Source organism: Heptranchias perlo, chromosome 38 (genome assembly GCF_035084215.1).
Source record: "Heptranchias perlo isolate sHepPer1 chromosome 38, sHepPer1.hap1, whole genome shotgun sequence".
Classification (NCBI taxonomy): domain Eukaryota; kingdom Metazoa; phylum Chordata; class Chondrichthyes; order Hexanchiformes; family Hexanchidae; genus Heptranchias; species Heptranchias perlo.
The window spans coordinates 5,403,549-5,429,720 of NC_090362.1; the positions used below are offsets into that span (position 1 = coordinate 5,403,549).

Sequence of the window (26,172 nt, forward strand, 5' to 3'; positions counted from 1 at the left end):
GCCACAGAGTCAAACAGCTCCGGAATCAACAGAGTCACTCAACCATGTCGGAGGTAAAAATAATCATCATCGGGATCCATGTTGTGTTAAGACGGTTAAATAGTGTGGTGTAAAATGGGCTGTTGATTCACTACCAGTCCGTTTTGTGTTACAGGCAAGGACCAATTTCACGCCTGTGAAGACTTGGTCCCATATCCAGCATTGGACTGTCGAAGACTTGGGCCCATATCTACCATTGGACTGTCGAAGACTTGGGCCCATATCTACCATTGGACTGTCGAAGACTTGGGCCCATATCCACCACTGGACTGTCAAAGACTTGGGCCCATATCCACCACTGGACTGTCAAAGACTTGGGCCCATATCCACCACCAGACTGTCGAAGACTTGGGCCCATATCCACCACCAGACTGTCGAAGACTTGGGCCCATATCCACCACTGGACTGTCAAAGACTTGGGCCCATATCCACCACCAGACTGTCGAAAGCTTGGGCCCATATCCAGCATTGGACTGTCGAAGACTTGGGCCCATATCCAGCATTGGACTGTCGAAGACTTGGGCCCATATCTACCATTGGACTGTCGAAGACTTGGGCCCATATCCACCACCTTTCCTTTAGACCTCCATGACCTGACACACATTCAGCATTAGACCCTCAGGGGTTCGAGCACATACCCACCACTGGATTCTCAGAAAATTGAACACATTCCAATCAACTATTCCCAGGGACCCTGCTCTATACCATCCACAGGATTCCTGATGATCTGGAAGTTGGGAGCAGCAGTCTGGATTTCCTTACCCTTCATTGTTCGTGACACACCTGCCAGGACCAGGATGGCCCTCTGTCCGATCACTCACCCGATGATAACACCTTTGCTATGGCCCTGTTGCCAGTGATTACATTAAATGACAGGGCAGTGATTATTTATTGTAACGTGCAGAATGTTCTGGCTTCTGTGTGCGAGCACTAAACTCAAAACATCAATAGCAGCTCAATCTCTCCGGCCCATTCTATTAAGACTCCTGCAGCTGATACCAGCAGTAATCAGCTATACTATAAACCGGCAGGCAGAGGCTTCAGCTCACATACTCTGTAAAAATTTGACTGAATCATCGATTCGCTTTAATGAACGGTGATTACTACATTTAACTCTCCTTATCTCATTGCAAGGGGCCAACTTCACGGCAGCTGGAATTAGTAATTTAGTCCTTCAGTCTGACAAATGAACGTATTGTCACTGGGAGTCTGATTCATGGCTTTGTATCTCTCCAGGTCCCTTTCGATTAGAATTAATCCTCTGTTAGCCTTTTCCAGGCCCTCGAAAGCCAATTTGAGTATTTATTTTGACATTAGTCTGCTCTGTTATGGATGCTGCAGGAACAGCCCTGAAAGGCACATCCTGAGGCACAGCTCTTAAAGGCACAGAACGCAGCTCTGCTGATCTGTACCCTTTTGATGCATTTCTGCGTCCATGATGTTTTCTCCCCCCAGTTGAAGGGTATAGGTCACTTTTTGAAACTCGACGATCTATTCAACAGGAAAGGAGCGGAGGGTGATGCCCATGTGCTGACCAATAAACCAGCTGCCTGCTTGTTACCTGTGTTGGCAGCAAGTAGTCCTTATGCTGGCCTGAGTGGAGGAGACCAAGGAAGCAAAGTTAAGGGCAGTGGTGACCTTGACTGCCACCAGCTCTGGTGTGCCCATGATACAAGTTGGCTGCAGGGTGTCCTTGCAGTAGGTGGCAACTCTTCAAATGGCTCTGTGCTGACCTGGTTAGCAGTGAGACCAACGCCTGGACGTGGGCCGTCCCGCTGCTGAATGGGTATGGTCTGTGCCCGTTTTACGCCAGAAAGACGGGTTCAATGCATACCGATTTCTACCCCTTGGTGCTTAGATCAGGAACTCGTAAAAACAGAATACATGGAAATAATTTTTGTGCCGTGGAATTCTTCACTTGAGTCAGGAATGCATTTAAATATGGAAAAAAAATTGTCCGAGATACCAGAGTAGGTTTTGAACCTCCTGCCTGCGTGTTAAGATGGCGCTACCCGTTATAGAAAACGTCCGCTTTCCATTCCTATTGACTTCAATGGGATGAAAATTGTGGGGGTTTGATAATGGGCAGGCGAGAGGCTCTGGCAGACTTACCTCCACTATCCTTAATCCAGTAGTATGAGATCCTGGGCTTTATTAATAGAGGCATAGAGTACAAAAGCAAGGAAGTTATGCTAAACCTTTATAAAATACTGGTTAGGTCTCAACTGGAGTATTGTGTCCAATTCTGGGCAACAAACGTTAGGAAGGATGTCAAGGCCTTAGAGAGGGTGCAGAGGAGATGTACCAGGGATGAGGGACTTCAGTTATGTGGAGAGACTGGAGAAGCTGGGGTTGTTCTCCTCAGAGCAGAGAAGGTTAAGGGGAGATTTGATAGAGGTGTTCAAAATCATGTAGGGTTTTGATAGAGTGAATAAGGAGAAACTGTTTTCATTGGCAGGAGGGTTGGTAACCAGAGGACACAGATTTAAGATAATTGGCAAAAAATGCAGGGGGGAGATGAGGAGAATTTTTTTTTACACAGCGAGTTGTTATGATCTGGAATGCACTGCCTGAAAGGGCGGTGGAAGCAGATTCAATAGTAACTTACAAAGTGGAATTGGATAAATACTTGAAAAGGAGGAATTTGGAGGGCCATGGGGAAAGAACAGGGGAATGGGACTAATTGGATAGCTCTTTCACAGTCACAATGGGCTGAATGGCCTCCTTCTGTGCTTTATGGTTCTATGATTCCTGATTTTCGGTGAGTACTGGTCACCTTATATTCCGGGTCCTCTGACCAAATGATCCTGAGTATCGGGAATATTCACACAACAGCTGGAAGTGAGGACTAACTGTATGTTTCCCTGAGAAAGCGGGAGAAAAATGGGAAGCAAATTTTAATCACAATCTGCTGGGATTGTGAAGGCACAAAAGGAGGCCATTCAGCCCGTCATGCCTGTGCCGTGTCTCTGGGCACAAATCTTGCATCCTGGTCTCGATTTCCAATGTTGCAGAGACTTTGAATTCCTGGCTCAGATTTTCCATCACTGTCCACCCAACTTTGGAGCACTAAATGCCCCACCCTTCCATAATTCCACCCAATTTGCACCCTAACTCATGGGTGGGAGTGGCGGCTGTGAGTTTCACTGAAATATTAATCGCGGACCATGTTCTGATGTACATGGCGTCGAGCATCAATGTAGCATCTTTCACAGCTTCAGGACGTCCCAAAGGGCTTCACAGCTGATGACCACGGTTAGTTGGGGCGGGGGAGAGAGGGTTGGGTTGAAATTGTATTCTCAGTGTCTTGGTCCACCGGGAGGCAGATGATGAGCTGTGCCAGCTGCTGCTAGGATGCCTGCGGCTGTGGTCCATCCGGTGGCACTGTTGCTCAGCTCGGCTCCAGATCCTTGCGGGCGTGCTGCAGTCCTGGCCGAGGGGCTGCTCGCCATTTGGGTCTAAAATATGCCAAAGGCAGAAAATCTAGGATCCTGGGCGCAAAACTGAAGCAAACACTAATCTCCTATCTTCGATTCTATGTACCTCGGGTTCTGTTGTGTGATCAGGAGAGGAGGAGGGGAGCCTGATAAAGAAAGGAAGGAAGAAGAAAGGGAGGAAGAAAGAAAGGAAGACTTGCATTTATATAGCACCTTTCATGACCTCAGGACGTCCCAAAGCGTTTTACAGCCAATTAAGACCTTTTTTTCATTCGTTCATGGGATGTGGGCGTCACTGGCAAGGCCAACATTTATTGCCCATCCCTAATTGCCAATGAGTGTAGTCATTGTTGTAATGTAGGAAATGCGGCAGCCAATTTGCAGATAATCTGTTTTAGTGATGTTGGTTAAGGGATAAATATTGACCAGGCCCCTGGGGAGAACTCCCCTGCTCTTCGAATAGTGCCACGGGATCTTTTACTTCCACCTGAGAGGGCAGAACAGACTTGAGGGGCCGAATGGCCTCCTCCTGTTCCTATGTTCAGGGCAACTCATAAAGAGGTCATAGAATGTGTTATAACATATCCTGTATATTAAAGAAAAGCAAGATACTATATCTATATGTGTGCCAAGGTCAATTGTCTGGCCCGGTTTAACGTCTCATCAGAAAGACGGCACCTCTGACAGTGCAGCACTCTGATTCTGGGACTAGGTATTGTCTGCTGAATGCAAGTTTGCATTGCACGATTTTCATGCCAACTATGGAAACGTGTCGTATTTGTTCTTGGGATGTGGACATCTGCTCCCTGCTGAGGGCTGTGCAATCGACCTTCTTCAGGCAGTACTCCTCCGGGTCCCACAAGGAATGTTTAGGGCTCTCCCATCTCTTCCCTACCGTGAGACCACACCCACCCCCCCCCAGAACTCTCCTCCCTCACTCTAACCTGAGTGCGGCCAAGGGACTCCTGATTTTCCAGAGGTCGGCAGCCTCTCCTGGCCTAAAACGGGCGGGACATGGGACAGCAGCAGGTTGGTGAGACCTGGTGGTTAGAATCGATGTGACCTTATACTGTTGCGGACAGACGGGAGTTAAAATCCCACCCCGCCTCCAAGGTCACATGGGTTTACTCTGCTCTCAGCCAAATCCAGAATGTGGCGATTCTCTCAAGGATGATATCTTGTTCGCTGTAAATCGACACCCTTTCATTAAAATTATTTGGTATCCGGGCCAGACAATTGACCTTGGCACACATATAGATATAGTATCTTGTTTTTCTTTAATATACAGGATATGTTATAACATATTCTACGACCTCTTTATGAGTTGCCCTGAACATAGGAACAGGGGGAGGCCATTCGGCCCCTCAAGTCTGTTCTGCCATTCAATTAGATCATGGCTGATCTGTACCTCAACTCCACTTAGGACGATATCCCTAGATTCCCTCACCTGACGAAAATCTAAAAGCTCCAATTGACCCCAGGCCTCAAAAGCTTTTTGGGGGAGAGAGTTCCAGATTTCCACTACCCTTTGTGTGAAGAAGGGCAGTGAATGTCACTCCTGAACGGCCTGGCTCTAATTTTAAGTCCTCTTGTTCTCGATTTCCCCACCAGAGGAAATAGTTTCTCTCTATTCACCCTTTTGTCATTTTAAACATTTCGATGCGATCACCCCCTCCATCTTCTCTATCCAAGGGAATATAAGCCATGTTTGAGCAGCCTGTCCTCATAACTTAACCCTTTCAGCTCCAAAACTGCAAGGGGTCCAGCCCCAATCCACAAGCCTGCTAATAAACACTTACCATTTGCTCTCAATCTCACTTGCGACGACAACAATTTGTCAGATGCTCGTTCAAGCTGAGAGAACTGAACCTTCGATAAATCACAGGAAACGGGCTCCATCTCAATCTTGTTAAAGGTTTAGTGTCATCCCATGGGGTGTGCGAGAGGGCAGCACAAGCTGTTTACTAGAGTGACACGAGTCACATGGGGGCAATCAAAATGGCAGTGGAAGTGTAATCAGAGAGCGACTGTGCAATCTTCGTAAACTGGCTGTTATATATGGAGGGTTGAAAACTCTGGTTGCAGGCATTCCTGGAGGTTTGATCACATGACGTCTGACCGCGTGACGTCTGACTGTGTGACGTCTGACCACATGAGGCCTGACTGCGTGACGTCTGACTGCGTGACATCTGACTTTGTGACGTCTGACCACATGAGGCCTGACTGCGTGACGTCTGACTGCGTGACGTCTGACCACATGAGGCCTGACTGCGTGACGTCTGACTGCGTGACATCTGACTGTGTGACGTCTGACCACATGAGGCCTGACTGCGTGACGTCTGACCACATGAGGCCTGACTGCGTGACGTCTGACTGCGTGACGTCTGACTGCGTGACATCTGACTGTGTGACGTCTGACCGCATGAGGCCTGACTTCGTGTCGTCTGACTGCGTGACGTCTGACTGCGTGACATCTGACCACATGAGACCTGACTCGTGATGTCTGACTGCGTGACGTCTGACTGTGTGACGTCTGACCATATGAGGCCTGACTGCGTGATGTCTGACTGCGTGACGTCTGACTGTGTGACGTCTGACCACATGAGGCCTGACTGCGTGACGTCTGACTGCGTGACGTCTAACTGTGTGACGTCTGACCACAGGAGGCCTGACTGCGTGACGTCTAACTGCGTGACGTCTAACTGTGTGACGTCTGACCACAGGAGGCCTGACTGCGTGACGCCTGCAAATGTTATTGCATTTACCTTATAAAGGTTGGTTCTCCTGTAATGGAGCATCTTTACCCGTGGTTTTACGGTCAGCAACTCAGGTACGAGAAGCTCCAAGAACCAGGAGGCCGCCTGTGAGCAGAGGAAGGGAGCAAACCGAGGGAGGGGCAGAGGGCAAACCGATGGAGGAGGAGAGGGCAAACCGAGGGAGGGGATGAGGGCAAACCGAGGGAGGGGGAGAGGGCAAACCGAGGGAGAGGATGAGGGCAAACCGAGGGAGAGGATGAGGGCAAACCGAGGGAGGGGATGAGGGCAAACCGAGGGAGGGGGAGAGGGCAAACCGAGGGAGGGGATGAGGGCAAACCGAGGGAGGGGATGAGGGCAAACCGAGGGAGGGGAAGAGGGCAAACGGAGGGAGGGGCAGAGGGCAAACCGAGGGAGGGGCAGAGGGCAAACCGAGGGAGGGGAAGAGGACAAACCGAGGGAGGGGAAGAGGACAAACCGAGGGAGGGGAAGAGGACAAACCGAGGGAGGGGAAGAGGACAAACCGAGGGAGGGGAAGAGGGCAAACCGAGGGAGAGGAAGAGGGCAAACCGAGGGAGGGGAAGAGGGCAAACCGAGGGAGGGGAAGAGGACAAACCGAGGGAGGGGTAGAGGGCAAACTGAGGGAGGGGAAGAGGGCAAATTGAGGGAGGGGAAGAGGGCAAACTGAGGGGGGGAAGAGGGCAAATCGAGGGAGGGGAAGAGGGCAAACCGAGGGGGGGGGGAGGGCAAATTGAGGGAGGGGAAGAGGGCAAACTGAGGGGGGGAAGAGGGCAAGTCGAGGGAGGGGAAGAGGGCAAACCGAGGGGGGCAGGGCAAATCGAGGGAAGGGAAGCGGGCAAACTGAGGGAGGGGAAGAGGGCAAACCGAGGGGGGGGGAGGGCAAATCGAGGGAAGGGAAGCGGGCAAACTGAGGGAGGGGAAGAGGGCAAACCGAGGGTGGGGAAGAGGGCAAACTGAGGGAGGGGAAGAGGGCAAACTGAGGGAGGGGAAGAGAGCAAACTGAGCGGAATCTAGAGGTGGGAGGAACTTTGATTCCACCAGTAACTTGAGTAAAATGGCATAAACTCTCTGGAGTTTAGAAGAATGAGAGGTGATCTCATTGAAACATAGAAGATTCTTAGAGGGCTTGACAGGGTAGATGCTGAGAGGCTGTTTCCCCTGGTTAGAGAGTCTAGAACTAGGGGGCATAGTCTCAGGATAAGGGGTCGGCCATTTAGTTCAGAGATGAGGAGAAATTTCTTCTCTCAGAGGGTTGTAAATCTTTGGAATTCTCTACCCCAGAGGGCTGTGTATGCTCAGTCATTGAGTATATTCAAGGCTAAGATAGATAGATTTTTGGATTCTAGGGGAATCAAGGGATATGGGGATCAGGAGAGAAAGTGGAGTTGAGGTCGAAGATCAGCCACGATCTTATTGAATGGCGGAGCAGGCTCGAGGGGCCGTATGGCCTACTCCTGCTCCTATTTCTTATGTTCTTAACTGATGGCAACTCACTTAAATTGTGCCGATAATTAATGGTAATACTGGTAACACTCAGATTCCCCTCATAACCAACAGCAATAACTCACTGATAGTCTATATGTAACTGGTAGTAATAGGGAAATGCCCCAATATCCTACCTGTAACTAGTAGTAACCCTATGACCTGCTGATATTCACCGTGTAACTACTGCCAGAGTCCCCTGCTCTGCACAAGGTGCGATCAGGCTTCCCGGTCGATGCCATTTTCAATAGGCCTGATCTCTCGCCCTATCTCCTTGGACTCTGGTTTGGTCTCAGGTTCGGTGTGAAGTTACCAACTCTGAACTGGGAGCCTCAGTCAGAGCCGACCTGTCCTTGGACTTCACACGTCAAAATCGTCCGGCACAGACCGACCTGAACCAAACTGAGAGATCGCACAATGGGCAGCGGGCTCTGTGTTTGGGGCACTGCTCACAGGGCACCTCGTCTTAAACTCAGCTCAGCACCAACATCTCTAAACCACTCCCTGGGTTCGGACTCAATAAAGGAGAGTTTTCATAGATTGATAGAAATTATAGCACAGTAGGAGGCCATTCGGTCCCCAGTGCTGGTGCTCTCTCCTGTAACCCCATTCCCCCCCAGATCCTTTTATATTTCTCCTTTTCAAGTAATTATCTCATTCCCTTTTAAATGATGGTCTAGTTTCTACCTCAATAGCCACTTGTGGTGAGGGATCCCATGGTCTAATGGCCATCTGTTCAAGAATCTTCCTTCCCCCTTAGTCCTTCCAACGAGAATCCTTAATTTCTGTTTCAAGTTCCCCATTTGCCCACCAATCTTTCACTAGTTACCCACAGTAAGGTCCCCGGGTTTCACTCGGCCCTTTACCAGCTGCTCCTCTCCCAGTGGGCCCCACGCCCACCCCATTCCCCAGTCTCCCTCCCCACCCCCCAATCCCCCAGCAAAAGCTCCCATCCCCTGGTGCCATCTCCCCAGAGGGAACTGGGGAGACCAGATATAGCTACCGGCCAAAATGGCAGAATTAGGGCACAGATGGGGGTTCAGGCCGGATTGTAGTCAGAAGGAAAGGAGACCCAAACTTTTAAAAATAATATTTCAATGTGGTCTCTTATAAAAAGGGGGCGGGGTGAGCAACTTAAAGACATTTCTGGGGTGGGACTGAGTACCCTTCAGGCAGCTATAATGAATGGACCTTCTCCTGACCTCACTGTGGTCCCCCCATTTACATCAGGATGAGACCCCCCAGGGATGTTACCCACCCCCGCACTAGCATTCCATGGGGTCTTCACCATGGTCTAATCTGAAATATTGAGAGAATCTGCGCTATTTGTTATTTTAATCTGAGAACAAATGAAGGAAATTGGAACATTGTGTTTCAGTGTTCTTGTTGGCTATCTGAAGAGGCAGAAAGCTTTGTGAATGGTTGGCTCATGCATTTCGAGTGAAACTCTCTTCCTGAGGTGAGACTTCCATTCCAGGAAACTATAAGGACTCAGGGCGTGGACATGTCTGGTGTACTATACTGTATGGTGACAGTTGTGGGTCTATGGCCATTTTAAACTACTGTGGTAGATAGAGTCTCACTTATAACAACTACAGTGTCAGCTGGCAGCAATCTTGCCTCCGAGTTAGAAGGTTGTGTGTTGAAGTCCCACTCCAGAGACTTGAACATGTAATCTAGGCCGACACACCAGTGCAGTACTGAAGGGAGTCTTTTGGATGAGACGTTAAAATGAGGCCCTGTCTGCCCCCTCAGGTGGATGTAAAAGATCCCTTGGCACTATTTCGAAGAAGAGCAGGGGAGTTCTCCCCGGTGTCCTGGCCAATATTTATTCCTCAGCCAACATCACTAAAACAGATTATCTGCTCATTATCACATTGCTGTTTGTGGGATCTTGCTGTGCGCAAATTGGCTGCCGCATTTCCTACATTACAACAGTGACTACACTTCAAAAGTAACTTTGAGACATCCTGAGGTGGTGAGATGTGCTGTATAAATACAAGTCTTTCTTTAACATGGGGCTTTTTGCCAGGTGAGTAAATGAGCTTCATACTTTAGTTACTGAATATCCAAAGATACAATGGACCTTCTAGCTCAGCAAGGTAGTTTCCAAATTCCATCTTGTCCAAGATAGCAGATGTGCCACAGTTTGAATGTTAATCAGACACTCTGCTGCTCGATTAATCCAGATGGAGCCCTTTGTAAGTTCCATCAACTATTTATATCCTATGGGACTGATGCTTTGGTTTCATGTATCTCCACCTAGCACTGGCTGCTTAGACCACAATTCCTGTAAGCCATTTGCAGTGCCATTACCTACAATCCCGGCCAGACAATCATTCCGTTGCTGTGGGCAGACCACTCGACCATCCTGGGATCGCTCTGATCTTCTTGCCAAACCATAACCACCACACGGTGAAAGTTTCTTCAAAGGCAAACAAGTGTGCTGGGCTCCACAACCCCTCAAGATTGTCAGGTACACTGACCTGGCCTTATTCTGCAAGCTGCCCCATCAACAAGGGCACAGAGCAAACCAGCCCACCCGAGTACAACCACAAACCCCATTTGAAATCAGTTGCTAGCACTCTCGCCTCTGACAGTTTGCATTTATATAGCGCCTTTCACGACCTCACGATGTCCCAAAGAGCTTGACAGCCAACTAAATACTTTTGAAGTGCAGTTACTGTTGTAATGTAGGAAACGCGGCAGCCATTTTGTGCACAGCAAGATCCCACAAACAGCAATAGGATAAATAATGAGATAATCTGTTTTACTGATGTTGGTCAATTATTAGAAACATCTGGACAGAAAATAACCAGCAGCAAGTTTGCCTGAACTCGGATCACTTTGAAACTGTTATTTATTCTCGCTGGAAACTACCATCAGCGATGTTATCGGAAGGATACTCAATGAGCTCTGATCAAATGCCCCTCTCTGCTCTTTTATCAAAGGTGGGAACCCCCGCCCTTTAAAATAAGCAGGTCGGATGCCCCCATTAAAACTGTAGAGTGAGGAATTCGATACAAGAGCATTAAGTAACCATCACTGACAGTCATTTTCAGGTTAATATTTTAATGATATATCTGGAACTAACTCCTCCTCATTGGTTCAGAGTCCAGGGGGCCGAGTTTAACTTCTCCCCACTGGTGCTAATTCAAGTAAAATGGTGGCACGGTATTTCATTTTGAAAGGGGCCTATCGCCAGGAGGGCCGAAGCAGCAGCCTGTCTCAGGTGACAGGCCCCTTTAAATATGCAAATCAGGGTCCTATGATGTACAAAGGCCCCCCCCCCCCCATTGCCATTTTAGAAGAGAACTGATTGGACCGTGCGCCATGCACTGTCTGATGAGTTCCAAAGGCGATAGAGGAGACGAGGTCCGGCAAAGGTAAATTGGAAATTATTTTTGTGGGGCCAGGAGGAGCAAGAGTGCTCTTCTGGCTGTGAAGCACTTTGGGACATCCTGAGTCGTGAAAGGCGCTATATAAATGCAAGCTCTTTTTTTTTCTTTCGCCAAGACGAAATTAAAATCTACAAGTAATGCAACAGAAATTGGCGATTGTATATCACAGTATTTTGTTGGCATGCATTACCCAAGCAGCAATGCCCTCTGCCTGTTGCAATAAACGGCCATGCTGGTGGGATACACAAGTGACCAGGCTTTGGTCTTTGTGGGCTGTCCTTGACCATTGATCTCACACGTGATTTTAACCTAATTCGCCGGGCAGGAATCCCATGGGATCGGGTGGAAGGCCAATATTTACTCCCCGCCAAATTTCGCTCTCCGTTGACTTCAATGGGGCGTAAAGTCGAGGGTTGAGCTCGATCCTGGTCAGTTCCCCAACGGGCGAGTTAGGTTAAAATAACACCCCCCCCACTGCTCCATATTTCAGTTGTGCTAACTTGTCTTCTTTCCATTTGGAGCTCAAGCCCGCTGCAGACGAACCACGTCTAAGGGTGTTTGATCTCTCACTGCTGCCTCACTGCCGTTCCACAGAACGCACTCTCCCTCTGGGCAATGTTGATAAACTAACACTAAGTCCATCGGTGCAGTAAATCGAGACGAGATAGTGAGAGCTCTCCCTTGATGCCAATTTATTGATGGCCCTCACCCATGACTTTGTCTCATGGGCAGATACAATTGCTAAATAATCACAATCCTTCCACCCTGCTGAGCACTGAAAACAGGAGATTAAGGCACTTAATGGCTCAGTGATGGATATAAATGGATTATTTGGTTGCCATTAAAAGCTAATGTATTAAAACATCTCATTAACTGCGGGACGCCTGAAATGAATGCATTGCTTCTACCACTGTAGGCTTTATTTCTCATTTATAACTTTATCCGGGTTACTTATTTGTTCTCATTATGCCCACAGCTAACCAAATAATGTTCATGCTGGCAAAAAAAGTCTTGTTGAAAGCAACGGGACTAAAATATATCCCAAGAGGTGAAAACCTAGCTGGTAATAGGTTTAATTGCAGCTGAAAGGCTGCCTCAGGACATAAAGTGATATCACTATTGCAGGCTGACTCAGCAAGGAGGTCTCGAGCCTTTGCAAAGCGCATCGCGTTGGCTGTGAGTAAGATAACAAGGCCTTGGTCACTGATTTGGAATATCCGAAAGAGCAATTCTCACATCCGTGTAACAGCGCATTAACCAGGAGCTAAATATCGGAACTGCCTCCGACTGTCTAGGACATCATTCAGGGAACAGAAGACCATAAGAAATAGGAGCAGGAGTAGGCCGTACAGCCCCTCGAGCCTGCTCCGCCATCAGATCATGGCTGATCTTCGATCTCAACTCCACTTTCCCGCCCGATCCCCATATCCCTTGATTCCCTTAGAGTTCAAAAATACATTGATCTCAGCCTTGAATATATTCAACGACTCAGCATCCACAGTCCTCTGGGGTAGAGAATTCCAAAGATTCACAACCTTCTGAGTGAAGAAATTCCTCCTCATCTCAGTCTTAAATGGCCGATCCCTTATCCTGCGACTATGCCCTCTAGTTCTAGACTCTCCAGCCAGGGGAAACAACCTCTCAGCATCTATCCTGTCCAGTCCCCCTCAGGAGTCATGAACTTTCAAACTGCAACTTCACTTTTGTTGTCACGCTGGCCTTCATTTTAACAGGGGTGGGGGGCACCCTTGAAGAGGGCGACACACCCGGGGAGTCCAGGGATGTGGAGGCCCGGCCCATCTTAACCACCGGGCCTCTTTACCATCATTTCATCGGAGTCCCACCACGAGCTGGCCAGTGTTTGGCGGCAGAAGGCCGCAGCTGGGGACCAATGGCAACGGTCCCCGGCCGTCCGTTGAGGGGAGGTAGGGGGCTCTGGAGGCGATTGGGGAGAGGGGGGGAATCCCAGGGCAAAGCAGGCCCCAAGCCTTCTTTGTGAGGCCCGGAGGAGCATTCCCGCTCCTCCTCCTCCTCAAGGAAACTTACAATTACATTTGTCTAACTTACCTGCTGGGCCTGTTCTGGCCCACGATCCCCCCTCCCTGCTGGTCTGGCCTGGGGTGGGAGGGGGCAGGGGGGGGGGCAGGGAAGCCGACACTGATCCCCGTCCTCCCCCTCCCCCGCTCAGGCCTCCGACTGATATTATCAGACATTTAAAGTCGGATCCTGTTTCCTTCCTATGGGAGTCCCGCTCAAAAGAGTAGGTTAAAATCAGGACACATTGGGAAGGCAGCTGGATCAGAGGGGGGAAGTGACTGGTCACATTTTAACTGCCTCCCCCCGCCCGACCCACCTGGATTTCATCAGGGGGGAGTTAAAATCGGGGCCTAGGGTGGGATGTGCTGAGTGAACATCTCCCTGAACAAACCATTCAGAGAATTAATTTTCTAATGAAAGTGTTACAGTTTCAAATGTTATATTTCACAATCCTGGCCTTTCGACTCAATCTATGCCTTTAATGATAATCATAATCTGTGCTCTTAAACTTTTGGACTGCAGTTCATTCCATATTCACACTGTAAAAGTTATTGGTGTCAAGGAGCACTGAGAGACTTTCCACACACCAAACCTACAGATGGCCAGAGAATCTTCTGCTCTGTCACTTCATGCTGCAAAACTCGATTTTGTGGCTTCAACTCCAGTCACACGGCCCCCCGGTCACACGGCCCCCCGGTCACACCGCCCCCAGTCACACGGCCCCCCGGTCACACCGCCCCCAGTCACACGGCCCCCCGGTCACACCACCCCCGGTCACACCGTCCCCCGTCACACCACCCCCGGTCACACCGTCCCCCGGTCACACCGTCCCCCGTCACACCACCCCCGGTCACACCACCCCCGGTCACACCACCCCCGGTCACACCGCCCCCGGTCACACCGCCCCCCCCGGTCACACCACCCCCGGTCACACCGCCCCCGGTCACACCGCCCCCCCGGTCACACCGCCCCCGGTCACACCGCCCCCGGTCACACCGCCCCCCCCGGTCACACCGCCCCCCCCGGTCACACCGCCCCCGGTCACACCGCCTCCGGTCACACCGCCCCCCCCGGTCACACCACCCCCGGTCACACCGCCCCCGGTCACACCGCCCCCCCGGTCACACCGCCCCCGGTCACACCGCCCCCGGTCACACCGCCCCCCCCGGTCACACCGCCCCCCCCGGTCACACCGCCCCCGGTCACACCGCCCCCGGTCACACCGCCTCCGGTCACACCGCCCCCCCCGGTCACACCACCCCCGGTCACACCGCCCCCGGTCACACCGCCCCCCCGGTCACACCGCCCCCGGTCACACCGCCCCCGGTCACACCGCCCCCCCGGTCACACCGTCCCCGGTCACACCGCCCCCGGTCACACCGCCCCCGGTCACACCGCCCCCCCGGTCACACCGCCCCCCCGGTCACACCGCCCCCGGTCACACCGCCCCCCCGGTCACACCGCCCCCGGTCACACCGCCCCCCCGGTCACACCATCTCCGGTCACACCACCCCCGGTCACACCGCCCCCCCCGGTCACACCACCCCCGGTCACACCGCCCCCGGTCACACCATCTCCGGTCACACCGCCCCCGGTCACACCGCCCCCCCGGTCACACCGCCCCCGGTCACACCGTCACACCGCCCCCGGTCACACCGCGCCCCCGGTCACACCGCCCCCGGTCACACCGTCCCCGGTCACACCACCTCCGGTCACACCACCTCCGGTCACACCGCCCCCAGTCACACCGCGCCCCCGGTCACACCACCCCCGGTCACACCGTCCCCGGTCACACCACCTCCGGTCACACCGCCCCCGGTCACACCGCCTCCGGTCACACCACCTCCAGTTTCATGCCATCTTTAACGAAGTAAAACACCCAATAGTGTTTCACAGAAGCAAAAACCATGGCCAGGAAAATGGTGGAAGGAGGATTAGGAACAGGAATAGGCCATTCAGCCCCTCGAACCTGTTATAGAATCATATAATCATACAATAATACAGCCCAGAAGGAGGCCATTTTGCCCATCGTGCCTGTGCCAGCTCTTTGAAAAAGCTATCCAATTAGTCCCATTCCCCTGTTCTTTCCCCATCGCCCTGCAAGTTTTTCCACTTCATGTATTTATCCAATTCCCTCTAGAATCTGCTTCCACCACCCTTTCAGTCAATGCATTCTACATCATAACTCACTGCGTAAAAAAATTTCTCCCCTCTGGTTCTTTTGCCAGTCAACTTAAATCTGTGTCCTCTGGTTACCGACCCTCCTACCACTGGAAACAGTTTCTCCTTATTTACGTCATGATTTTGAACACCTCTATCAAATCTCCCCTTCACCTTCTCTGCTCTGAGGAGAACAACCCCAGCTTCTCCAGTCTCTCCACATAACTGAAGTCCCTCATCCCTGGTACCATTCTAGTAAATCTCCTCTGCACCCTCTCTAAGGCCTTGACATCCTTCCTAAAGTGTGGTGCCCAGAATTGAACACAATACTCCAGCTGAGGCCTAACCAGTGTTTTATAAAGGTTTAGCATAACTTCCTTGCTTTTGTACTCTATGCCTCTATTTATGAAGCCATGGATCCCATATGCCTTTTTTATCAGCCTTCTCATCTTGTCCCGCCACTTTCAAAGATTTGTACATACACCCCAGGTCTCTCTGTTCCTGGACGCCCTTTGTACCATTTAGTTTATATTGCCTCTCCTCATTCTCCCTACCAAAATGCATCACTTCTCACTTCTCTGTTAAATTTCATCTGCCATGTGTCTGCCCATTTCACCAGGCTGTCTGTGTCCTCCTGAAGTCTGTTACTATCCTCCACATTGTTTACTACATTCCCGAGTTTCGTGTCATCTGCAAATTTTGAAATCATAACCTCTATACCGAAGTCCAGGTCATTAATATATATCAAAAAGAGCAGTGGTCCTAATACTGACCCCTGGGGAACATCACTGTAAACTTCCCTCCAGTCTGAAAAACAACCATTCACCTTTACTCTCTGCTTTCTGTCCCTTAGCCAATTTTGTGTCCATGCTGCCACTGTCCCTTTAATCCCATGGGCTTCAATTTTGCTAAAAAGTCTATTATGTGGTACTTTAACAAATGCCTTTTGAAAGTCCATATACACAACATCAACCTCACTGCCCTCATCAACCCTCTCCGTTACTTCATCAAAGAACTCAATCAAGTTAGTCAAACATGATTTGCTTATAACAAATCCGTGCTGGCTTTCATTTATTCATCCATATTTTTCCAAGTGTCAATTGATATTGTCCCGGCTTATTGTCTCTAAAAGTTTCCCCACCACCGACGTTAGGCTGACTGGCCAATAATGGTCGGGTTTATCCCCCTCCCCTTTTTGCAATCCTCCAGTCCTCAGTCACTCCCATTTTTTTTCTCTCTATCTACCCGATCAAATCCTTTAATCATCTTAAACACCTCAATTAGATCACCCCTTAATCTTCTATACTCAAGGGAATACAAGCCTCGTCTGTGCAACCTGTCCTCATAATTTAACCCTTTTGGCCCTGGTATCATTCTGGTGAATCTGCGCTGCACGCCCTTCAAGGCTGATCTATCCTTTCTGAGATGCGGTGCCCAGAACTGAACGCAATACTCTAAATGGGATCTAATCAGAGCTTTATATAACTAGAGGAGGTGACCAAAGGCATGGTAAACAAGGTTGGTTTTGAGGAGGCTTTTGAAGGCAGAGACGTGGAAGAGTTTGGGAAGAGTGTCTCAGAGTGGGCGTGAAAGCTGAAGACTCTGCCATGGAGCGACTGCCAAGAACACCAGAGTCAGAAGAGTGGAGAACATGCAATGGTACAAAAGGGCTGGAGGAGGTCATGGGGGTCTGGCTATAGACAAGGATAAGGACCTTATACTCAATGTTGTAAGGGATGGGGAGCCCATGGAAGTAGGTGAGAACAGGGGTGGCAGGGGATGAGGACTTAGCACTGGATAGAATTTGTGCGGCTGAATTTTGGACACGTTGTAATTTAACTCAGGAGGCGAGAGAGGAGGGCTTTGGAAAGGTCGAGCCTAGAGGGGGCAAAGGCTTTTCTTTGAATGCCAGATGCCAGGCTGTACCAGCTGCTGTGACACCATGCAGCAAACGGCCTGGAAGCATCGTCTACTGTCCCCTCACGCATTCAGGACACTCCAAAGCACTTTACAGCCAATTAAGTACTTTTTTGTGAAGCGTAGTCACTGTTGTAATGTAGAATACGCAGCAGCCAATTTGTGCACAGCAAGATCCCACAAGCAGTAATTTAATGACCAGATAATCTGTTTTGGTGATGTTGGTTGAGGGATAAATATTGGCCAGGACACCAGGGAAAACTCCCCTCCTCTTGTTGAAAATGGCATCTTTTACATCCACCTGAAAGGGTAGACAGGGCCTCAGTTTAACATCTCATTGGAAAATGGCACCATCTAACAGTGCAGCTCTCCCTCAGCACTGCACTTGGAGTGTTAGCCTGGATTTTGTGCTCAAAGTCTCTGGAGCAGGATTTGAACCATTAACCTTCTAACTCAGGAAAATAAGAGTGATTCCCACTGAGCCACAGGTATGCTGCAATATAGCCTTGTGGGAATAGTGCTGTGAAGTGGCACAGAAGGTGACTTAACTTCTCAACCACCTCACAGAGCATCTCCTCCGTCTCCTCCATCTCCCGCAATCTAACAGGGAATCAGGTACAGGGCCACTCAGTCACAGTTATACCTGCTCAAGAGCTTCCCTTCCCTTAAGTGCCTTCTGTGGTCCAGCGAGTAGCACTCCCCTCCTCTGATATTATGAAGGTTGTAGGTTCAAGTCCCACTCCAGAGACTTGAGGAAAGACTGTTAGTTGAGATTTCAAAAATGTTGGCCTCCTATTGTGTCACTTCTCTTTAATTGTCCCCATCCCTTTAAATTTCACTTTGATGCAATATTCCACTCCCACCCAGTGATATGCTCCTTGCATCGACCAAAGGCTTAACCTTCATCTGGTGAATAATTACTCAACTGGCCCGAGCCCAGGACATTGAGTGCTATCAGCAGCTTCGCATTCTTGCAGCATTTGCATCAGTTCTTCATCATCTAAGCCTGGTTTACACCAGCGGACGAAATCTGTCCCCACAATTTCACACCACAAATTAGTGCGGAGGGGGGCAGGCAAGTCGGAGGGCCTCCTTGTGGGTCAGGCCAAGGTGGCCATCCCACAGGTCCAGGTTGGATGCGGCCTGTGGGCTTGGTCGCTCCAGCTGCCTGCCTTTCTTCCATGGTCTTGTCCCCTCCCGGATGGCCCTGGAGAAGGAGCGCGTGCTCTCCGCCGGTACGCTTGAGAACTTCTGCGAACGATGGGCACCGCAGGGACTGAACATAAGAACATAAGAAATAGGAGCAGGAGTAGGCCATATGGCCCCTCGAGCCTGCTCCACCATTCAATAAGATCAAGGCTGATCTTTGACCTCAACTCCACTTTCCCGCCTGATCCCCATATCCCTTGAATCCCCTAGAGTCCAAAAACCTATCTATCTCAGCCTTGAATATACTCAACGACTGAGCATCTAACCCTCCGGGGTAGAGAATTCCAAAGGTTCACAACCCTCTGAGTGAAGAAATTCCTCCTCATCTCAGTCTTGAATGGCCGACCCCTTATCCTTTTTTTTCATTCGTTCATGGGATGTGGGCGTCGCTGGCGAGGCCGGCATTTATTGGCCATCCCTAATTGCCCTTGAGAAGGTGGTGATGAGCCGTCTTCTTGAACCGCTGCAGTCCGAGTGGTGAAGGTTCTCCCACAGTGCTGTTAGGGAGGGAGTTCCAGCGACGATGAAGGAACGGCGATATATTTCCAAGTTGGGATGGTGTGTGACTTGGAGGGAAATGTGCAGTTGGTATTGTCCCCATGTGCCTGCTGCTCTTGTCCTTCTAGATGGTAGAGGTTGTGGGTTTGGGAGGTGCTGTTGAAGAAGCCTTGGTGAGTTGTTGCAGTGCATCCTGTGGATGGTACACACGACGATGTGACGATGCCCCATAGTTCTAGACTCTCCAGCCAAGGGAAACAACCTCTCAGTATCTACCCTGTCAAGCCCCCTCAGAATCTTATATATTTCAATGAGATCACCTCTCACTCTTCTAAACTCCAGAGAGTACAGGCCCATTCTATTCAGTCTCTCCTCATAGGACAACCCTCTCATCCCAGGAGTGCACAGTGGACACAGGTGACAATATTATTGTTTCATTTTAGAAGTTTCCTTTATTTTATGGTTGAGTTGTGTCCCTCTAAGAAGGGGGCACTTTTGTTTGATGAAAATGGGCCAATACAGTGTCTCCTTCTGGGCTTTATTAGATATGGCATACAAATTAGAGTGGGACAGTAACATAGAGGTTGAGTCGAAGACGTTGCAAGCGTAAAGCCACATTGTCGCAACTGCCAAATTTGAAACTGTAATGTTTTCATTAGAAAATTAACTCGGTGAATAGTTTGCTCAGTGGGGCGTGCAGTCCTGTCCCGTTCCATATGTCACCAAAGGCGGAATCACATTACAGGAGGCTCGTGCCTGCATTGTTAATTACATAGTAGTCAGGCTTGCTGTTTCATTAAAGGAGAACCAGAGTATTCCCATAGGATCCATCCTCTGACCACAGCAAGCAGTCAATGTCCTCCTGTAATCGGTTACTGGATAAAATACACCCAGTGTATAATGTTATGGTGAAAGACCACAAATTAGGCAAAATTTCTTAAGATGACCGTAGATGGTAGACACTTGCCTTTTCACCACTTACATAGAATTACATAAAAGTTACAGCACAGAAACAGGCCATTCGGCCCAACTGGTCTATGCCGGTGTTTATGCTCCACACGAGCCTCCTCCCACCCCTCTTCATCTCATCCTATCAGCATATCCTTCTATTCATTTCTCCCTCATGTACTTATCTGGCTTCCCCTTAAGTGCATTTGTGCTTTGCACCTCAACCACTCCATATGGCAGCGAGTTCCACATTCTCACCACTCTCTGGGTAAAGAAGTTTCTCCTGAATTCCCTATTGGATTTATTGGTGACTATCTGATATTTATGACCCCAAGTGTTGGACTCCCCAACAAGTGTAAACATCTTCTCCACGTCTACCCTATCAAACCCATTTCATAATTTTAAAGACCTCTATCAGGTCTTCTCGTTTCTAGAGAAAAGAGACACAATCTGTTCAGCCTTTTCCGATAGATATAACCTCTTTCTTAGACTTGGTTCCTATCTGGAGGCTTAATTGGCACTAAATTCAGACAAGGAGCTGCAAGAGTGGCTGGTTTAGGAGACGCCAGACTGGTGCAGTAGGGAGCGCTCCCCTGTAGTTGGGGGGGTTGCTGAAGGCACATTTCTGGGGCTCCTAATCCTGTTTATGTGTTCGGTTTATCAGCATTGGATTATTCCTGTGTAGAGAATAAATATTACTTGTCACCAACCAAAAAAGTTTGAAATATCTAAATTTTATCACACGCACACGCAGAATCTGACGAGCTACTGAAAACTCGAGATGCCAATAAAGAGTCCTCAAAGTCAGTAAGGAGAGAAACCAGCATCCCATTTCTCAGGCTGTTCTTTCATTGACTACATCATATAAGAGGTAACTTCACTCCTCTGCACTGCTTTTAAGTGAAAAGGGTTCACTACAGTTTCAGTTCATGTTCCGTATGTCTTTTTGCACGAATATCACCCCATCTGCTCGCTGACCTGCATTGGCTCCAAGTCTGGCAATGCTTCGATTTTAAAATTCTCGTCCTTGTTTTCAAATCCCTCCATGGCCTCACCCTCCCCTCTCTATCTCTGTAACCTTCTCCGGCCCTATAACCCTCTGAGATCTCTGCGCTCCTCCAGTTCTGGTCTTTTGCGCATCCCCAATTTTAGTTGGTCCACCATTGGCGGCCATGCCTTCAGCTATCGTGGGCCTAAGTTCTGGAATTCCCTCCCTGAGCCTCTCCGCCTCTCTACCTCTCTCTCCTCCTTTAAGACGCTCCTTAAAACTCTTGACCAAGTTTTTGGTCACCTGTCCTAATATCTCTTTATGTGGATTGGTGTTAAATTTTGTTTGATAACTCTCCTGTGAGGTGCCTTGGGATGATTTTACTACGTTAAGGGGACTATATAATTGCAAGTTGTTGTTGATAAGCTGCTCATTATACCAAGGAAAGGCTATAACACCTCACCACACCTCTCAGAAATGTCTCCAAGCCCTCCACAGGCAAGGAACTTCCTTGAATTGCAGTGACTGTTGTGTAAGCAAACCACCTGATGAAAGGCCATCGACCTGAAACATTAACCCTACGTTTCCCTCTCCACAGAGGCTGCCTTACCTGCTGAGTGTGACCGCACAGAATCCATGTGCTGCTTTTTGATAACTACTCTTCTGTAGATGGATTGGTGCGGTTAATTAAAGAGGACTCGCTGCTCCCGTTTGGTGGGGGATGGGTGGTGGAGGGGTTAATGGTGTAATATCACTGTTGCAAACACACAAATTACATTTTTGTCGTAACACAATTTGAAATGAACTGAGTCATTGAAAAACGTGTTTAGTACATGATAAAAAATATGAACTGTTTTCTTCAAGGAGATCAAAGAAAGAAGGCTTGCATTTATATAGCGCCTTTCACGATCTCAGGATGTTCCCAACACACGTTACAGCCAATGAAGCACTTTTGAATTGTAGTCACTGTTGTAATGTAGGAAACGCGGCAGCCATTTTGAGCACAGCAAGATCCCACAAACAGCAATATGATATTTTTAGGTGTTGGTTGAGGATTAAATATTGGCCAGGACACTGGGGAGAACTCCCCTATGCTTCTTCAAATAGTGGCCGTGGGGTCTTTTACATCCACCTGAGAGAGTAGACGGGGCCTCAGTTTAACATCTCATCCAAAAGACAGCACTCCCTCAGTAGTGCACTGGGATATCAGCCTGGATTAGGTGCTCAGGTCTCTGGAGTGGGACTTCAACCCACAACCTTCTAACTTCAGAGGCAAGAGCGCTGTCCACTGCTAGCTACGGCTAACATTGTATCATACACCAGCTGCAGGAGCATCCAGGCAGCTGTGAGTGGAGCGAAGTTTTTCCACAGCTCCACAAGGACATGGTTGTGAAGAAATGAGAACAATTCTTCATCCTCCGACCAGGGGGATCCTTTGATCCATCTCTTGACTAGCGTCATCAGGAATATTTTGCTTGCAAACAAAAAATTTCCTGGTTGGGAAAATCAAAACATAAGGAGTGTTCTAGTTTATATCTTGTTTCTTTTCCAAGAGTTGCCTTTCGCAATTCAAAAGTAAAATATACCAGGGCCAATTTAATAGACTGTGCTTTTGGTGCAGAACCACACTGGCAGGACCGACTATTGAGAATTTGCATAAAGCAATGTCAGCATAATCTTCCATTCATTAATTTTAATTGACGTGCGTTTAGTAAATTTACCCTACATCATTATAATCTCTACAGAAGTTCACAGAGCTTCCAGCATATGACAACCTGTGGTTGTTCCCTTTCCCTCAAATAAGCCGTCGAGCAGCAAAATTCACCGAGGTTGGAAGCTTTGAGTGAAATACTTAGTGCAGGTAACGCAAGTCAAGGCAGCTAGTACTCGGACCCAAGGATGGGCTGAGAAACTCACGAGAACATCCGTACTGTGTGTAGTGTGACATTCCCTGCTCTAACCTCCGAACCAAACAGCCAATTTGTGCTCAATCATGGGCAGCATTTAGTCAGTAGATTTGCGCCCTCTCAGAACTGGGCTGAGGCTGCTTCTAAGTGACCAATCAGCTGTGGCTCAGTGTTAGCATTCTTGCCTCTGCGTCAGGAGGTTGTCGGTTCAAGTCCCACCAGAGATTTGAGCACAAAATCTAGGCTGACACTTCCAGTGCAGTACTGAGGGAGTGCTGCACTGTCAGAAGTACAGATAAGATGTAAAAGATCCCATGACACTATTTGAATGCCAGTCTTTTATAGTTTTATTTCACATCTTGGCCTGCCAGTGAGGAGCCTCCACCACCAATAGCAGGGTTGGAAGATGGTCTCAAATTCGTTTGTTTTGCAGACTCATTTCATCAAGCAGAAACAACAGACTCAGCTGAATTAAGTTCACCGATTTGGCTGCAATCGTGATAAAATTATCATGCGGTCCCTATTCCAGACTAGATAAAGTAGTGTTCGGTCGAGCTGAATTAATGGAAGTTGCTTGAGGTTTTCGGGCAGGGGTTTAGGCCTGGTCTAAACTACCAGTCTGACAGTAAAGTCAGTGAGGTAGATCTTACCACCTGGGTAGAAATTACTAAAGGAGGAAAAGCCAACAGCTTGTGTTAGGAATGTGTGAATCTTCCCACCAGACTTTGCTCTCCACACTCTGTCGAGGTGATGCTCAAAGCCCAGATGGTAGAGATGAAAATCTACCCGTTGCTTTGAGGACCTCTTAAACTTTATCCACAATCTTACATTTTTGACAGTAACTCAAAAGGGATCATTCAACAAGGATGTGACCAATAAAGGCAAATGATTGGACAATGATTGCTGACGATACAAAGCTCGGTGGGAAAGTAAGCTGTGAGGAGGACACAAGGAGTCTGCAAAGGAACATAGACAGGTTAAGTGAGTGGGCAAGAAGGTGGCAAATGGAATATAATGTGGGGAAATGTGAGGTTATTCACTTTGATAGGAAGAATAGAAAAACAGAATGTTTTTTAAATGGTGAGAAACTATTAAATGTTGGTGTTCAGAGAGATTTGGGTGTCCTCGTACAAGAAACACAAAAAGTTAGTATGCAGGTACAGCAAGCAATTAGGAAAGCCAATGGCATGTTGGCCTTTACTGCAAGGAGTTTGGAGTACAAGAGTAAAGAAGTCTTACTACAATTGTACAGGGCTTTGGTGAGACCTCACCTGGAGTAGTGTATACAGTTTTGGTCTCCTTATCTAAGGAAGGATATACTTGCCTTGGAGGCAGTGCAACAAAGGTTCACTAGATTATCAGTGCAGAACAAGGGGACACAAGTTCAAACTAGTAAAAGTTATATACTTGAAGTGTTGTGGGGAAAGAGCAGGGGAATGGGGCTAATTGGACAGCTCTTTCAAAGAGCCAGCACAGGCACGATGGGCTGAATGGCCTCCTCCTGTGCTGTACCTACTATGATATTATGGTAAGTCAGAAAGTCCTTTTTCACACAATGAGCGCTCAACACATAAAACGGATTAATGGAGGCAAAAATCCTGGAATGTTCTAAGAAACAATTGGATGCTGCGATGGGATGGATGCAGGGAATTTCTGGGTGGACGTGTTAGGGTTGGGGTTGACTGCACTTTTGCGATTGCACTTTGAAAGTAACATTTTCTTATCACAGTATACAGTACGTCCATCACACACATAGCAGGGCTGGTTGGTGGCATGTTCCAAATGGAATTGAAGGCAGCTAACAGATCTGTAACTCTACTGAACATCATCAGCACATTCCCTGCCTGGACAAACTCACTTCAGACCCATAGAAGGACGGAAGCAAATATTCTCCCAGGTCGGAGACGGAATTCAAGGTTTGAAGTGCAGAATCTTACGAGAAGCATCTTAATGATCATAGAATCTTACAGCACAGAAGGAGGCCATTTGGCCCATCGTGCCTGTGCTGGCTTTTTGAAAGAGCTTTTTTGCTCTCTAAGCTAGGGGAGTGGTTTAAACTAGGAACCTATAACATGCTAATACTTTATTAAATAAATAGATAAATTAATTTTTAAAAATAACTAAAAATGAACCAAATGAATTAATTACATAAAAACTTTAAGTAAATAAATAAAACAAGGTTAGATAGAGATTGCAGGGCAGGTGGTGTGTCGTAACTGCAGCATGTGGGAGTCGTTGGAGACCAGCGAGAACCTGAGCAACCACATCTGCAGTAAGTGTCGGCAACTCGAGGAACTTCGGCTCAGAGTTGTTCACCTGGAGTCCGAGCTGCAGACATTGCAGAGAGGGGGAGAGTTATCTGGACACTTTGATCCAGGAGGCAGTCACACCCCTTAGGTTAGGTAGTAGTTTAGATTTGGTCAGTGGTCAGGGACAGGAGGGGGGACCCCAGATGCAGTGGTGGAGGAGCCTCAACCTTTGACCTGTGTGGATGAGAACAAAGACTGCAGGGAGGATGGGCAAATTGATCACAGCACCGTGGTACATGAGGCCATTCAAGTGGGGGGAGTGAAAATGAATGTGGCAGTGTTAGGGGATAGTATGGTTAGGGGGATAGATACTGTTCTCTGCAGCCGCAACCGGGAGTCCCGAAGGCCGTGTTGCCTGCCTGGTGCCAGGGTTACGGATATCTCCTCACAGCTGGAGAAGAACTTGGAGCATGATGGGGAGGATCCAGTTGTCGTGGTCCATGTAGGAACCAACAACATAGGTAGAACTAGGAATGAGGTTCTGCTGAGGGAGTTTGAGGAGCTAGGGTCCAAATTAAAAAGCAGAACCTCATAAGGTAATAATCTCTGGATTACTACCTTGAGCCACGTGCAAACTAGCATAGGGACAGACAGATTAGATGGTTAAACACGTGGCTGAAAGAGTGGTGTGGGAAGCAGGGGTTTCAATTCATGGGACATTGGCACCAGTACTGGGGAAAGAGGGAGCAGTTCTGTTGGAACGGGTGGCACTTAAACCAGGCTGGGACCAGAATCCTGGCGAATCGAATAACTAAGGTGGTCGATAGGGCTTTAAACTAAAGGGGTGGAGGGAGGGTTCAGGTAAGGGAAAATTTAATCAGTCTAAAAAGAAAAGTCAAAGCTGTAGAGCAGAGATGTGATTTGGGTAAAAACCAGCGGAGTGAGTCAGGGAGGGACAGAGAGTTTAACAAAGGTAATAGGGCATTAGTGAATAAGGTCACATCAGGGAAAAATAGTAAAAGATAAAATTAAAGGCGCTATATCTGAATGCACGCAGCTTTTAGAACAAGATAGATGAATTAATGGCACAAATAGAGATAAATGGGTTTGATCTAGTAGCCATTAC

The 26,172-nt window shown here is 48.6% G+C and overlaps 1 protein-coding gene across 1 annotated transcript in view; it reads right to left on the reverse strand.

The window, feature by feature from the left end:
• Positions 1 to 26,172, reverse strand: part of cib2 (calcium and integrin binding family member 2) — a 125,729-nt gene that overhangs the window by 42,841 nt on the left and 56,716 nt on the right. The window lies entirely within an intron of this gene.